This window comes from Mustelus asterias, chromosome 27 (genome assembly GCF_964213995.1).
Source record: "Mustelus asterias chromosome 27, sMusAst1.hap1.1, whole genome shotgun sequence".
Classification (NCBI taxonomy): domain Eukaryota; kingdom Metazoa; phylum Chordata; class Chondrichthyes; order Carcharhiniformes; family Triakidae; genus Mustelus; species Mustelus asterias.
Genome location: NC_135827.1, coordinates 34,906,721 through 34,921,012, shown reverse-complemented (window position 1 = coordinate 34,921,012; position 14,292 = coordinate 34,906,721).

Genomic DNA, 14,292 nt, shown 5'->3' with positions numbered 1-14,292 from the left:
TGATAACCCCCAAGATGTTGATAGTGGGGGATTCAGCAATGATAATGCCAGTGAAATTCAAGGGCAATGGTTGTACTCTCTTGTTGGAGATGGTCATTGCCTGGCACTTGTGTTTCAAAAATGTTACATGCCACTTGTTGGCCCAAGCGTACATTGAAACATACATAGAAACTGGAAGCCAGAGTAAGCCATTCGGCCCTTCGAGCCTGCTCCGCCATTCATTATGATCATGGCTGATCATCAAATTCAAAACTCTGATCCCACTTTCCCCCCATAAACCCCAAGAGTAAATTTAATTTCTTCTTGAAATCAGCCTCAACTACATTCGGTGGTCGTGAATTCCACACATTCAACACTGTCTAGGTGAAGAAATTTCTCCTCACCTCACCTCACCTAAAAGGTTTACCCCTTATCCTCAAACTATGACCACTAGTTCTGGACTCCCCCACCATCGGGAACATTCATTCTGAATCTACCCTGTATAATCCTGTTAGAATTTTATACGTTTCTATAAGATCCTCTCTCACTCTTCTAAACTCCAATGAATAGAATCCTAACTGACTTAATCTCTTGCCTATGACAGACCTGCCACCCCAGGAATCAGCCTGGTAAACCTTCGCTGCACTCCCTCTGTAGCAAAGACATCCTTCCTCAGGTAAGGATGTCAAAACTACACACAATACTCCAGGTGTGGCCTCACCAACGCCCTATATGATTGCTGTAAGAAATCCCTATTCCTATACTCAAATCCCCTTGTCATGAAGACCAACATACATTTGCCTTCTTTACTGCCCGCCTGCTTGCTTTCAGTGACAGATGTACAAGCTAACCAAGGTCTCACTGAGTATCCACTTCTCAATTTATATCCATTCAAATAATAATCTACCTTCCTATTTTTGCTACTGAAGTGGATAACCTCACATTTATCCACATTATACTGTATCTGCCATGTATATGCCCACTCACTCAGCCAGTCCAAATCATGCTGAAGCATCTCTGCATCCTCCTCAGAGTTGCAGATCCAAATGTGTATCATCTGCAAATTTGGAGATATTACATTTAGTTCCCTCATCCAAATCATTAATACATAATGGGAACAGTTAGGATCCTAGCACAGATGCCTGCAGTACCCCACTAGTCACTGTATGCCAATCGGAAAAAGACCCATTTATTCAAACTCTTTGCTTCCTGTCGGCTAACCAGCGTTCTATCCATCTCAAGACACTACCCACAATCCCGTGCGCTTTAATTTTGCATCGTCGTCTGTTATGCGATACCTTGTCAAAAGCCTTCTGAAAGTCCAAATAAACCGCATCTACTGGTTCTTCCTGGTCAACTCGTTACTTCCTCAAAGAATTCCAGTAGAATTGTCAAGAATGATTTCCCTTTCATAAATCCATGCTGACTTTGTCTGATTATATCACTGTTTCCAAATGTTGTGCTATGAAATCTTTGATAATAGACTCCAGCATCTTCCCCAGTACTGACTTTAGGCTCACTGGTCTATAGTTCGGGGGGTAGAGAGAATAACGGGCAGACGTTAGCTACCCTCCAATCTGTAGAAACCATTCCAGAGTCCAAAGAATTTTGGAAAATAACTACCAATGGATCTACTATTTCTAGAGCCACTTCCATAAGTACTCTGGGATGACGATTATCCGCCTTCAATCCCATTAATTTTCCCAAAACCATTTCCCTACTAATACTGATTTCCTTCAGCTCATCACTAAAACTTGTATTTCTTAGAACTTCTGTTACATTCTTCATGTCTTCCTTTGTGAAGACAGAAGCAAAGTACATGTTTAGTTCCTCAGCCATTTCTTTGTTCCCCATTATGAATTCCCCCATTTCTGACTTGTTTTTGTCAGTCTTTATCTCTTTACATACCTGTCGAAATTTCCCCACTAGTTTACTTTCATACTCTATTTTTCCCATCTTAATCAATCCATCAGTCCGCCTTTGCTCAATTTTAAACTGCTCCCAATCCTCAGGCTTATTGCTTTCTCCTGCCAATTCATTTGCTTATTCTTTGAATATAATACTCTCTCTAATTTGCCTTGTAAGCCATGGTTTGGCCACAGTTCCCTTACCACTCATGTGCCAAATAGGAATAAACAACTTTTGGAGGTCACTGATTCGTTGATTAGTAAGTTTGCGGATGACACAAAGGTTGGTGGATTTGCGGATAGCGATGAGGACCATCAGAGGATCAATTGGAGACTTGGGCCGAGAGATGGCAGATGGAGTTTAATCTGGACAAACGTGAGGTAATGCATTTTGGAAGGTCTAATACAGATCGGAAATATATAGTAAATGGTAGAACCCTCAAGAGTATTGATAGGCAAAGGGATCTGGGTGTACAGGTACATATGTCACTGAAAGTGGCAACGCAGGTGGAGAAGGTAGTCAAGAAGGCATACGGCATGCTTGCCTTCATCGGTCGGGTCATTGAATTTAAAAATTGGCAAGTCAGGTTGCAGCTTTATAGAACCTGAATTCGGCCGCACTTGGTTCAATTCTGGTCGCCACACTATCAGAAGGATGTGGAGGCTTTGGAGAGGGTACAGAAAAAATTTACCAGGATGTTGCCTGGTATGGAGGGCATTAGCTATGAGGAGAGGTTGGAGAAACTTTGTTTGTTCTCACTGGAATGACAGAGGTTGAGGGACAACCTGATAGAAGTCTACAAGATTATGAGGGGCATGGACAGAGTGGATAGTCAGAAGCTTTATCCCAGGGTGGAAGAGTCAATTACTAGGGGGCATTGGTTTGAGGTGCGAGGGGCAAGGTTTAAAGGAGATGTAGGAGGCAGGTTTTTTATACAGAGGGTGGTGGGTGCTTGGAACTCACTGCCGGGGGAGGTAGTGGAAGCGGATATGATAGCGAGTTTTAAGGTGCGTCTTGACAAATACATAAATAGGATGGGAATGGAGGGATATGGTCCTCGGAAGGGTAGGGGGCTTTAGTTCAGTCGGGCAGCATGGTCGGTGCAGGCTTGGAGGGCCGAAGGGCCTGTTCCTGTGCTGTGTTTTTCTTTGTTCTTTGTTCTTCTTTGTTCCTTGAATTGCCTCTCCATTGTCCTTCCTTTCAGCAATGTCCATCATAGCCAACTCATGCCTCACATCATCACAGTTATCTTTATTGAGATTCAGGACCTTGGTCTCAGAATCAAGTACCGCACTATCCACCTCAATAAAGAATTCTATCATATTATGGTCACTCATCCCCAAGTGTTCTCTAACAATTAGATAGCCAACTAATCCTTTATCATTGCGCAACTCCCAGTCCAAGATAGCCTGTTCCCTTTGATGAGCGATTGATTCACACGGGAGGCTAGGACGTACCCGGGAATAAAGGCTTTTATTCACAACAAGAATAGAGCATACTGCTTAACAATACTATCCCAGACTAAGGGCCACTAGGAAGTAGCAGTGACCTTTATACTCCTGTAAGAAGGCGGAGCCAAACGGAGTGTACCACAGAACAATGCTAACAGGTGGAACACCCCAACCCTAACCCCAACAGTAACAAGAGTAACATATGTACAAGTACCCATAGTGGTAACCATCTATGGTTCACCACACCCTTGTTAATTCTTCAACATATAAATCCATCCCATAGACTCTCCAGAAATTCCTCCTCCCCTGGCTCATCCAATCTGTATGTAGATTAAAGTGCCATGTGTTGTAACTTTTCCCTTCCACTTTTCAGTTCAAAAAATGCGTGCCCTGAAAGGTTGCTGAAAGTCTGAGTTGGCAACATCACGGCATGAATGTCAGGACACCTACTATCTCGGTGAATGATGGGACCGGCAGCGTATTTCTTTAATGAGTTAAGATACAGAAAGAAAGAGAAGAATGATGGAACTGAAAAGAGAGAGAATTAGAATCAAATTAAAGTAATAACAGCGAACACTGTAAAACTTTTACCGGCACATTGTGGGCCAATAGATAGAACTGACATAGTCTGGAACTGTTCAGGCAGTGAATACAAAATTATCTCTCAAACACATATCAATTGTGTAAATTAAAATATGCATTTTAATGACTAATTTATGATAGATAAAGAAAGGGAAGAGTGAAATGGAGAGATGCTTTATTGCAGACTGGCAGTAATCCAACTCATTAAAGAATTATTATCACAGCCCATTAACGCACCAATATCACGAGGCAGAATCTTACTGCACTGAACTTAACAGGAGTCAATCACTGCACACAGTCATACCACTGACTGCATAACTCAGTTCTGTACAGTTTAGACCATCATGGATAGCTTTGCTCATCAGTGCAATTAGCTCACATACAGTGCAATCGTAGAATCATAGAATTCTTGCAGAAAGAGACCATTCAGCCCATCGAGCCTGCACTGACAACAATCCCACCCAGGCCCCATCCCGTAACCCTTGACACTAAGGGGCAATTTAGCATGGCCAATCCATGCGGGAGGAAACCAGAGCATCCAGAGGAAACTCACACAGACACAGGGAGAACGTGTAGACTTCACACAGACAGTGACCCAAGCTGGAAATTGAACCCGGGTCCTTGGCGCTATGAGGCAGCAGTGCTAACCACTGTGCCACTGCGCACTGGAAGCTAGGTTGGTCGTCAATCTTCATGATGTGGAGATGCCAGCTTTGGACAGGGGTGGGCACAGTAAGAAGTCCCACAACACCAGATTAAGTTTTAAGTTTATTTGTTAGTCACAAGTAACGCTTACATTAACACTGTAATGAAGTTACGGTGAAATTCCCCTAGTCCGGCGCCTGTTCGGGTCAATGTTCAGGTAAGTCCCCTTGACACTAAGTGGCAATTTAGCATGGCCAATGCACCTAACCAGCCCGGGACTGTGGGAGGAAACCGGAGCACCCGGAGGAAACCCATGCAGACACAGGGAGAATGTGCAAACTCCACACAGACAGTGACCCACGCCAGGAATCGAACCCGGGGTCCCTGGCACTGTGAGGCAGCACTGCTAACCACTGTGCCACTGTGCCTCCCCCTTTAAAGGTTAAAGTCCAACAGGTTCTTTTGGAATCACGAGCTTTCGGAGCGCTGCTCTTTCATCACTCGAGTGGCCATTTACAGTATCACCATTGCAGCAGCTCCCCAGATACAAGGGGCAAGCAGCGAAAGCACACCAAACCCTATTTAACCAGAGAGGTAAAGACTTTTCCTCAGTTACGCACTAGTGTGTTTGAATGAGAGCTTCCTCGCAGGCAGGAGTGAGAAACATCATGGAGAAGATAGGACTTCCACAGGAAAATTACACTGAATGCAAATGTGCCCTTTAAACTTGATCTATTTATTAACTCTAATCAAGCGTTGCTAACTGGTATCTGGAGTCGAAGCGATTTTCTCTTCTTTAATTCACTTTAACGTTCTTGTAATTTACATTTATGGCTTCATAATTCCCTAAATCTCAACAGAACATCCCAAACTATTTCATGCGCTGAATTAGATTTCAGTTACAATTCCTCTGCAAACAACCATTCTAAACCAACAATAACCCACAAACAGCAAGCTGGGTGATTAGTTCAGCTGTTTTGGTGTATGGGTTGAGGGAAGACTATTATCCAGCACTCCAGGCGAACACACTGTTCATCCTTACAGTGAGACAGAAAGGGGCAGTGAGACAGAGAGGGACAGTGAGACAGAGAGGGACAGTGAGACAGAGAGGGACAGTGAGACGGAGAGGGACAGTGAGACGGAGAGGGACAGTGAGACAGAAAGGGGCAGTGAGACAGAGAGGGACAGTGAGACAGAAAGGGGCAGTGAGACAGAGAGGGACAGTGAGACAGAGAGGGACAGTGAGACAGAGAGAGGGACAGTGAGACAGAGAGGGACAGTGAGACGGAGAGGGACAGTGAGACGGAGAGGGGCAATGAGACAGAGAGGGACAGTGAGACAGAGAGGGGCAATGAGACAGAGAGGGACAGTGAGACAGAGAGAGGGACAGTGAGACAGAGAGGGACAGTGAGACAGAGAGGGACAGTGAGACAGAGAGAGGGACAGTGAGACAGAGAGAGGGACAGTGAGACAGAGAGAGGGGCAGTGAGACAGAGAGGGACAGTGAGACAGAGAGGGACAGTGAGACAGAGAGAGGGACAGTGAGACAGAGAGAGGGACAGTGAGACAGAGAGGGACAGTGAGACAGAGAGGGACAGTGAGACAGAGAGAGGGACAGTGAGACAGAGAGAGGGACAGTGAGACAGAGAGGGACAGTGAGACAGAGAGGGACAGTGAGACAGAGAGAGGGACAGTGAGACAGAGAGGGACAGTGAGACAGAGAGAGGGACAGTGAGACAGAGAGGGACAGTGTGACGGACAGGGGCAATGAGACAGAGAGGGACAGTGAGACGGAGAGGGACAGTGAGACGGAGAGGGACAGTGAGACGGAGAGGGGCAATGAGACAGAGAGGGACAGTGAGACAGAGAGGGGCAATGAGACAGAGAGGGACAGTGAGACAGAGAGAGGGACAGTGAGACAGAGAGGGACAGTGAGACAGAGAGGTACAGTGAGACAGAGAGAGGGACAGTGAGACAGAGAGGGACAGTGAGACAGAGAGGGACAGTGAGACAGAGAGGTACAGTGAGAAGGAGAATGAGCTAGAGAAAATGAGAAAAAGTGAGCCACCCTCCCTGTATCACATTTTGACATGCTTTTAGGAGATGATAGGAACATTAAACCTGCTGTAACACTCTACCTCTTCAAATGATCTGACATCACCAAAAAAAAACTTTCATTACAGAAACAAATCGAAATTGAAAAGTCCATTGAAAATATAATCTCTCAAATGCTAGATTACTTAGCCTCTGAATTCAATTGCTGATCTATGTTCAGGATGCTGTCATTCGCTGTTAGATGTGTAAGGGGTGCCGTATGTGAATGTAACCAATTTGGCAAATAATACAACTGATAAAGTACAAGTTGAATAAACATTAAGTGCTGCTCCGAGACACAACTCTGTGTCCACAATGAAATTGTCCGAATAACTGCTCCCATAATTTTCTTCCGACTACGGCTTGAAATGCCAAAGTGGAAACCTCTGGTTCACATTAAAGTGCTGTGAATCCAATCTGTTTTTTGAAAGAGGAAGTGACCATTCAATCCATTCAGCCTGCTCCACCATTCAGTGTGACCGCGACTGATCTGGATCTCAGTACCAGCCTGCTTCCATTTCGTGATCCTTAATACACAAACAAGAAAAAATCTATCTCAGTTTTAAAATTTTCAGTAGGCCATCCCTCCAGCCTTCCAGTCTCAACAACTATTTTGTGGGAGAGACTTCCGGAATCCTACTACCCGACATGTGAAGGAGGTGCTTCCTGACATCCCAGGCAGCGCATTCCAGACCGTCACCATCCTCTGGGTAAAAAAGGTTTTTCCTCACATCCCCCCCTAAACCTTGAACCTACATCCCTGCTCGATTGACCCTTCAACTAACGGGAACAGCTGTTTCCTAGCCACTCTGTCCATGCCTCTCATAATCTAGTACAACTTGATCAGGTCACCCCTCCATCTTCTCTGCTCCAATGAAAACAACTCAAGTCTATCCAACCTCTCTTCAGAACTTAAATGTTCCATCCCAGGCAGCATCCTGGTGAATCTCCTCTGCAACCGCTCCTTTCAAGAGAGAACTGGTTCCTCTAGTCCAGAACTTTGGGGGCCACAAATTTTAAATTAGAACTAGGCTCTCAAGAGTACTAGAGGCAGGTTGCCTCACATTCTTTAAAAGGTACAGTGGAACCCCGATTTAACACGCCCCGATTTAGCGCGAATTCGGATATAACGCGATGGTGTCATTGGACCCTTTTTCTTCCGCTAATAATTGGCAAATTTAGCGCGACCCCGCTTTTTTTGCGACCCCGCTTTTATGGACCCCCAACCACCACGTTATAACGGGACTGCACTGTACCTGGATGAGCACTTCATTGAATCATAGAATCATAGAATCCCTACAGTGCAGAAGGAGGCCATTTGGCCCATCGAGTCTGCACCAACACCAATCCCACCCAGGTCCTATCCCCACCTTAGCCACCCTGCTAATCCCTCTAACCTATCACATCCTGGGACACAATGGCTTAACTTAGCGTGTCCAATCAACCTAACCTGCGCATCTTTGGAGTGTGGGAGGAAACCGGAGCACCCGGAGGAAACCCACACAAACACGGGGAGAACGTGCAAAGTCCACACAGACAGTGATCCAAGCCGGGAGTCGAACCCGGGTCCCTGGCGCTGTGAGGCAGCAGTGCTAACCACTGAGCCGCCGTGCCACCCACTTGGCACGTCATAACATTCAAGGTTATGGGCCAAGTGCTGGTAGATGGGATTAGGTGGGAGGTCAGGTGTTTCTCACGTGTCAGTGCAGACTCGATGGGCCATAGGGCCTCTCCTGCGCTGCATGATTCTATGATTCTATGAAAGCTGAAGGAACAATTTGGATTCTCAGCATCTTGCAGACATTCAGGAGAGACCGTGGCAGACATCAGCAGTGAAGATTACCGGTGGGACATGAGAATCTGTCCCAATATAAGCAAGGCCATTAGATTTCAATTTCTGTGAGAAAACACGAGGAACAACCAGTGATCATAAAATAATATCTGCAATCCCATTGAACTTAGTGGTGCTGAAAATTACAAAGCGTTGGATTGAAATGGTTTGCTTATCCCAGGTCTTGAACTTCCTGAAGGAGCTTACCTATAAACAAACTTTTGAAATAGGAGCAGGAGTAGGAACATTCAAAGTCTTGAACCTGTTCTACATGTAGGTGTAGAGGGTAGTGAATCTCTGGAATCCTCTGCCCATTGAAGTGGTGGAGGCTTCCTCGTTGAATATGTTTAAATCACGGGTAGATAGTTTTCTGATCGATAAGGGAATTAGGGGTTATGGGGAGCAGGCGGGTAAGTGGAACTGATTCGCTTCAGATCAGCCATGATCTTGTTGAATGGCGGGGCAGGCTCGAAGGGCCAGATGGCCTACTCCTGCTCCTATTTCTTATGTTCTTATGTTCTTATGTTAATAAGATTATGGCTGGTCTAATTGTACCCTCAACTCTATTTTCCTGTCTACCCCTTTGACTCCCTTGTCAATCAAAAATCAATCTAACTCAATTTAAAAATATTCAATGTGTCTGCTTGTACTGCTCCCTTGGAAAATGAAATTCCACAGACATATATAAGTACGAACGAAGAGCATGAATAGACCTTTCAGCCCCTCGGGCCTACTCTGCTGTTTAACATGTTGGCTGAACTGATATTAACCTCAAATCTACATCCTGCCGCCTCCCGACAACCTATCACCCCCTTGCTTACCAAGGGGGTGATCCAACCCTGCCTTAAAAATATTCAAAAACTCTCCCACCATCACCTTTTCAGGAAGACAGTTCCAAAGATTCACAGCTCTCTGAGTGAAAAGATTTTGCCTCATCTCCATTTCAAATGGGCAACTCCTTATTTTTAAACACTGACCCCCACCCCCCACCGCCCCACCCCTTTCTAGATTCTCCCACAAGGTGAAACATCCTCTCCATATCCATCTTGTCAAGACCCCTCAGGATCTCAAACATTTCAATCAAGTCGCCTCTTACTCTTCAAAACTCCAGTGAATAGACACTGAGTCTAACCAACCTTTACATGGTGGCACAGTGGCACTGCTGCCTCACGGCGCCAGGGACCCGGGTTCGATTCCCAGCTTGCGTCACTGTCTGTGCGGAGTCTGCATGTTCTCCCCATGACTGCATGGGTTTCCTCAGGGTGCTCTGGTTTCCTCCCACAATCCAAAAGACATGCTGGTTGGGTTGATTGGCCATGTAAAATTGTCCATTAGTGTCAGGGAGATTAGCAGGGTAAATATGTGCAGTAACGGTGATAGGACTTGGGTGCAATCTTTGTCCGTGCAGGCTCGATGGGCCGAATGGCCTCCTTCTGCGCTGTAGGGATTCTGTGATTCTTTCCTCATAAGACAACCTGCCCATTGCAGGCATTAGTCTGGTAAACGAGCCTTTGTGAGAAAAAAAATTCCCTATCTTAAATTGGGCACTCTCTATTTGTAAACTGTGTTCTAATCTCCCCACAAGGGAAAATGTCTTCTCAGGATCTTCTCAGGATTCTGTCAAGTCCCCTCAGGATCTTATGGCTGGAATTCTCCAATCTCCCGCGCCCCGTGACTGCTGCCAGTAAGCACAGAGAATTTGGTGCTCAAATCTCCGTTCACTGCAGCGGGACTGGAGAATCCCAGCTGCGGGCGAGGTCAGAGAATTCTGGCCTACATGTTTCAGCAAGATCACCTCTCATTCTTCTAAACTCCAACGGATACAGGCCCAACCTGTCCAACTTTTCCTCATAAGATAATCCCTTCATCCCAAGAATCAGTTGAGTGAACCTTCTCTAAACTGCTTCTAGTACAATTATATCCTTTCTTCAGAAAGGAAACAAAAACTGTACACAATACTCTAGATGTGGCCTGACCAACGCCCTGTGCAACCCATAGCAAAACTCCCCCGAGCGATAAATAACAGCCTTCCTGTAACTTTGCCAGAAAGGCAAAGTTTGCAACATGCTTGTGGCATGGTTGCGGCAGTGGAAGGGTTAATCCCAGGCCTGGGAATGGAAGATAGCCAAAAGTGACGAGTCTTGTGGGACCGCTACAGCTGGAGTGAGGAGCATGGTGTGAAGGATATTCATGAGCAAACAATGAGCAAACGGTTCAAAAGCTTTTCATTTCAACAAAAGCAACTGTTGGTCCTCATCCTGTGGATTTCACGTTGTTAGCTTCAGTCCCTCCTACCACAGGACATGTTGCCAAAATGGTAGATGGAAATATAGCGCCCGATTTTACCATCACGTTGCGCCCATTTTCGGGTGCGAAAACGTGGCTAAGTCGGGCGTGAGGCGAGTAGCGCGATCCGCGCCCACCTCCGCACCGGTTCCCCCTTTACCAAGGCTCGAAAATTACCGCAATCGGGACCACGCCTGAAATGGGCGCGACAGCCATTTAAATGCATTTGCATCCATTTAAATTAACTTAATGGGCTGCGCGCCCAAACTTACCGGCACTTCCCCCTTTACCACAATGTTTGCCCATCCAGAATCGGCTCAAAACAGGCATGCTCCATAAAAGTCCGATTCAGGCGTTCCAGTGAGTGAGGAGGTAAGTGCCGAGCATCCGACGGCTCTCTGCTTGAGATCGGTAGGGGAGGCGGGGTGGGGGGGGGGGGGGGGTGAAGGGGGGTTCCGCTGCCACTCTGTCTGAGATCAGTGAGGGGGAAGGGGGGAAGGGGCCCGCGATCGGTCTGGGTGGTGGAGGGGGTGGGGGGATAAGGGGGTCAGTAATGTTGTGGGGGTGGGGCAATGTCTGTGGGGGCCAGGAGGAGGCATTATCCAGTCCAGAAGAGATGTGGCAGGGGAGCGACATTCTATCATTTTTTTTCTGCGCATGCGCAGTTGGAGGCTCCAATCGGAGCTGCAGGATTTCGGGTGTGTTAAGCCCCGCCCACAGGCTTCTGCAGTGCGATTCGGACTCGCTGATATTTTTTCAGGCAGAGTGCGTATGGGGGCGCCTCAGAACGGGCCTAAAAGTCGGGTCTGAAACACTCCCAGTTTCATGTCCGCCCAGGACTTAGAATCAGAATGGTAAAATAGGGCTCATAGAAACTAGAGGCAGGAATAGGCCGTTCGGCCATTCGAGCCTGCTCCACCATTCATTATCATAGCTGATCATCAAATTCAATATCCTGATCCCCCCTTCCACCCGTATCCCTTGATCCCTTTCGCCCCAAGAGCTATATCTAATTTCTTCTTGAAATCACACAACGTTTTGGCCTCAACTACTCTCTCTGAATTGCACAGATTCATCGCTCTCTGGGTGAAGAAATTTCTCCCCACCTCAGTTCGAAAAGATTATCCCCTTATCCTCAAACAAGTTCTGGTCTCCCCCACTTCTGGGAACATTCTTGCTGAATCTACCCTGTCTAATCCTGTTAGAATTTTATAAGTTTCCATGAGATCCTCTCTCACTCTTCTAAATTGTAGTGAATATAATCCTAATCGAATTTGTCTTTCTTCATATGACAGTCCTGCCATCCCAGGAATCAGCCTGGTAAACCTTCGCTGTACTCACACTAAATTTATAGATTTGATTTGATTTATTATTGTCACATGTATTAACATACAGTAAAAGGTATTGTTTCTTGCGCGCTATACAGAAAAAACACACCGTTCATAGAAAAGGCAATGAGAGAATGCAGAATGTAGTGTTATAATCATAGCTAGGGTGTAGAGAAAGATCAACTTAATGCGAGGTAGGTCCACTCAAAAGTCTGACAGCAACAGGGAAGAAGCTGTTCTTGAATCGGTTTGGACGTGACCTCAGACTTTTGTATCTTTTTCCCGATGGAAGAAGGTGGAAGAGGCAATGTCCAGGTTGCGTGGGGTCCTTAATTATGCTGGCTGCTTTTCTGAGGCAGTGGGAAGTGTAGACAGAGTCAATGGATGGGAGGCTGGGGTTTGCATGAAGGATTGGGCTACATTCACGACCTTTTGTAGTTCCTTGCGGTCTTGGGCAGAGCAGGAGCCATACCAAACTGTGGTACAACCAGAAAGAATGCTTTCTATGGTGCATTTGTAAAAGTTGGTGAGAGTCGTAGCTGACATGCCAAATTAGTCTTCTGAGAAAGTAGAGGGGTTGGTGGGCTATAGCAAGGAAAGGAACTTCCTATTACAACAACATCAATTAGAAGTTGCTTACCCACATGTCCTCTTGTAAATAATTGCCCCAGCCAGTTAAAGACCTTTCTCTATCTCTTTCCAATACTGAATAACTCAAACAGAAATGAGAAAATAGTTCATTTTTTTAATGCCCTTTTTATTTTTAGTCCAGCGTTAAACTGGAGATAAATCATTAATCCCTGGAAATTCAAGGGCAATCCTGAATATGGACAGGTTCACACACATGGACACACGATGGCTTACTTTCTGTTCTTATTTTTGAACCTCCTGTTCTCCTATCAATGTATGATTGGTACCAAGCCATCGCAGAACTGACAACACGTGATGGTGTAACTGGTCAGTCGGCGATACAGCGGATGGGAGTGCTGGTGGAGCAGGGTGGATGGAGGAGGCGAAATAACCACCTGCTGATTTTCTATCTGCTCCACAGATCCTTCCGATCCTAATGGTTCAGATCCCAGAATGGGAAATTTGTCACAGGCAGTGCAAAATAATCACTTTTTTCTGAAGTGAAAGCCCCTTTACTATGCTTAGTATTCCCTGGAGCGTAGAAGAATGAGGGGAGATTTGATAGAGGTGTATAAGATTTTGATGGGTATAGATAGAGTGAATGCAAGCAGGCTTTTTCCGCTGAGGCTAGGGGAGAAAAAAAACCAGAGGGCATGGGTTAAGGGTGAAAGGGGAAAAGTTTAAAGGGAATATTAGAGTGGGCATCTTCACGCAGAGAGTGGTGGGAGTGTGGAATGAGCTGCCGGATAAGGTGGTAAATGCGGGGTCACTTTTAACATTTAAGAAAAACTTGGACGGGTTCATGGATGAGAGGGGTGTGGAGGGATATGGTCCAAGTGCAGGTTAGTGGGACTCGGCAAAAAATGGTTCGGCACAGACAAGATGGGCCAAAAGGCCTGTTGCTGAGCTGTAATTTTCTATGGTTCTATAGAATCATAGAACCCCTACTGTGCAGAAGGAGGCCACTCGGCCCGTCAAGTCGGCACTGAACACAATCCCACCCAGGCCCCACTCCCGCAACCCCTCATATTTACCCTGCTAATCCCCCTGATACTAGGGTTAATTTAGCATGGCCAATCAACCTACCCTGCACATCTTTGGACTGTGGGAGGAAACCGGAGCGCCCGGAGGAAACCCACGCAGACATGGGGAGAATGTGCAAACTCCACACAGACAGTGACCCTCGGCCGGAATTGAACCCGGGTCCCTGGCGTTGTGAGGTGGCAGTGCGAACCACTGTGCCACCGCGCTGCCCCCATACTAGGTTATTGGTATGGAGGCATAGGCCAGAATTTTATCGCCCTGCCCGCCACGGGAATCGGAGCAGGTGAGGGGCACTCAATGGGCAGGTCCGTTGACCTCAGTGGGTGGATTTTACGGTTTTGAGATGAGTGAGGCCATAAAATCCCACCCATAGAATCATAAGGAACATCGGAATTAGGAGCAGATGTAGGTAAATTCAGTCCTTCGAGCCTGCTCCGCCATTCAATCAGATCATGGCTGATCTCTCCCTGGTCTCAAATCCACCTCCCCACCTGCTCCCCAATCCCTTTAACCC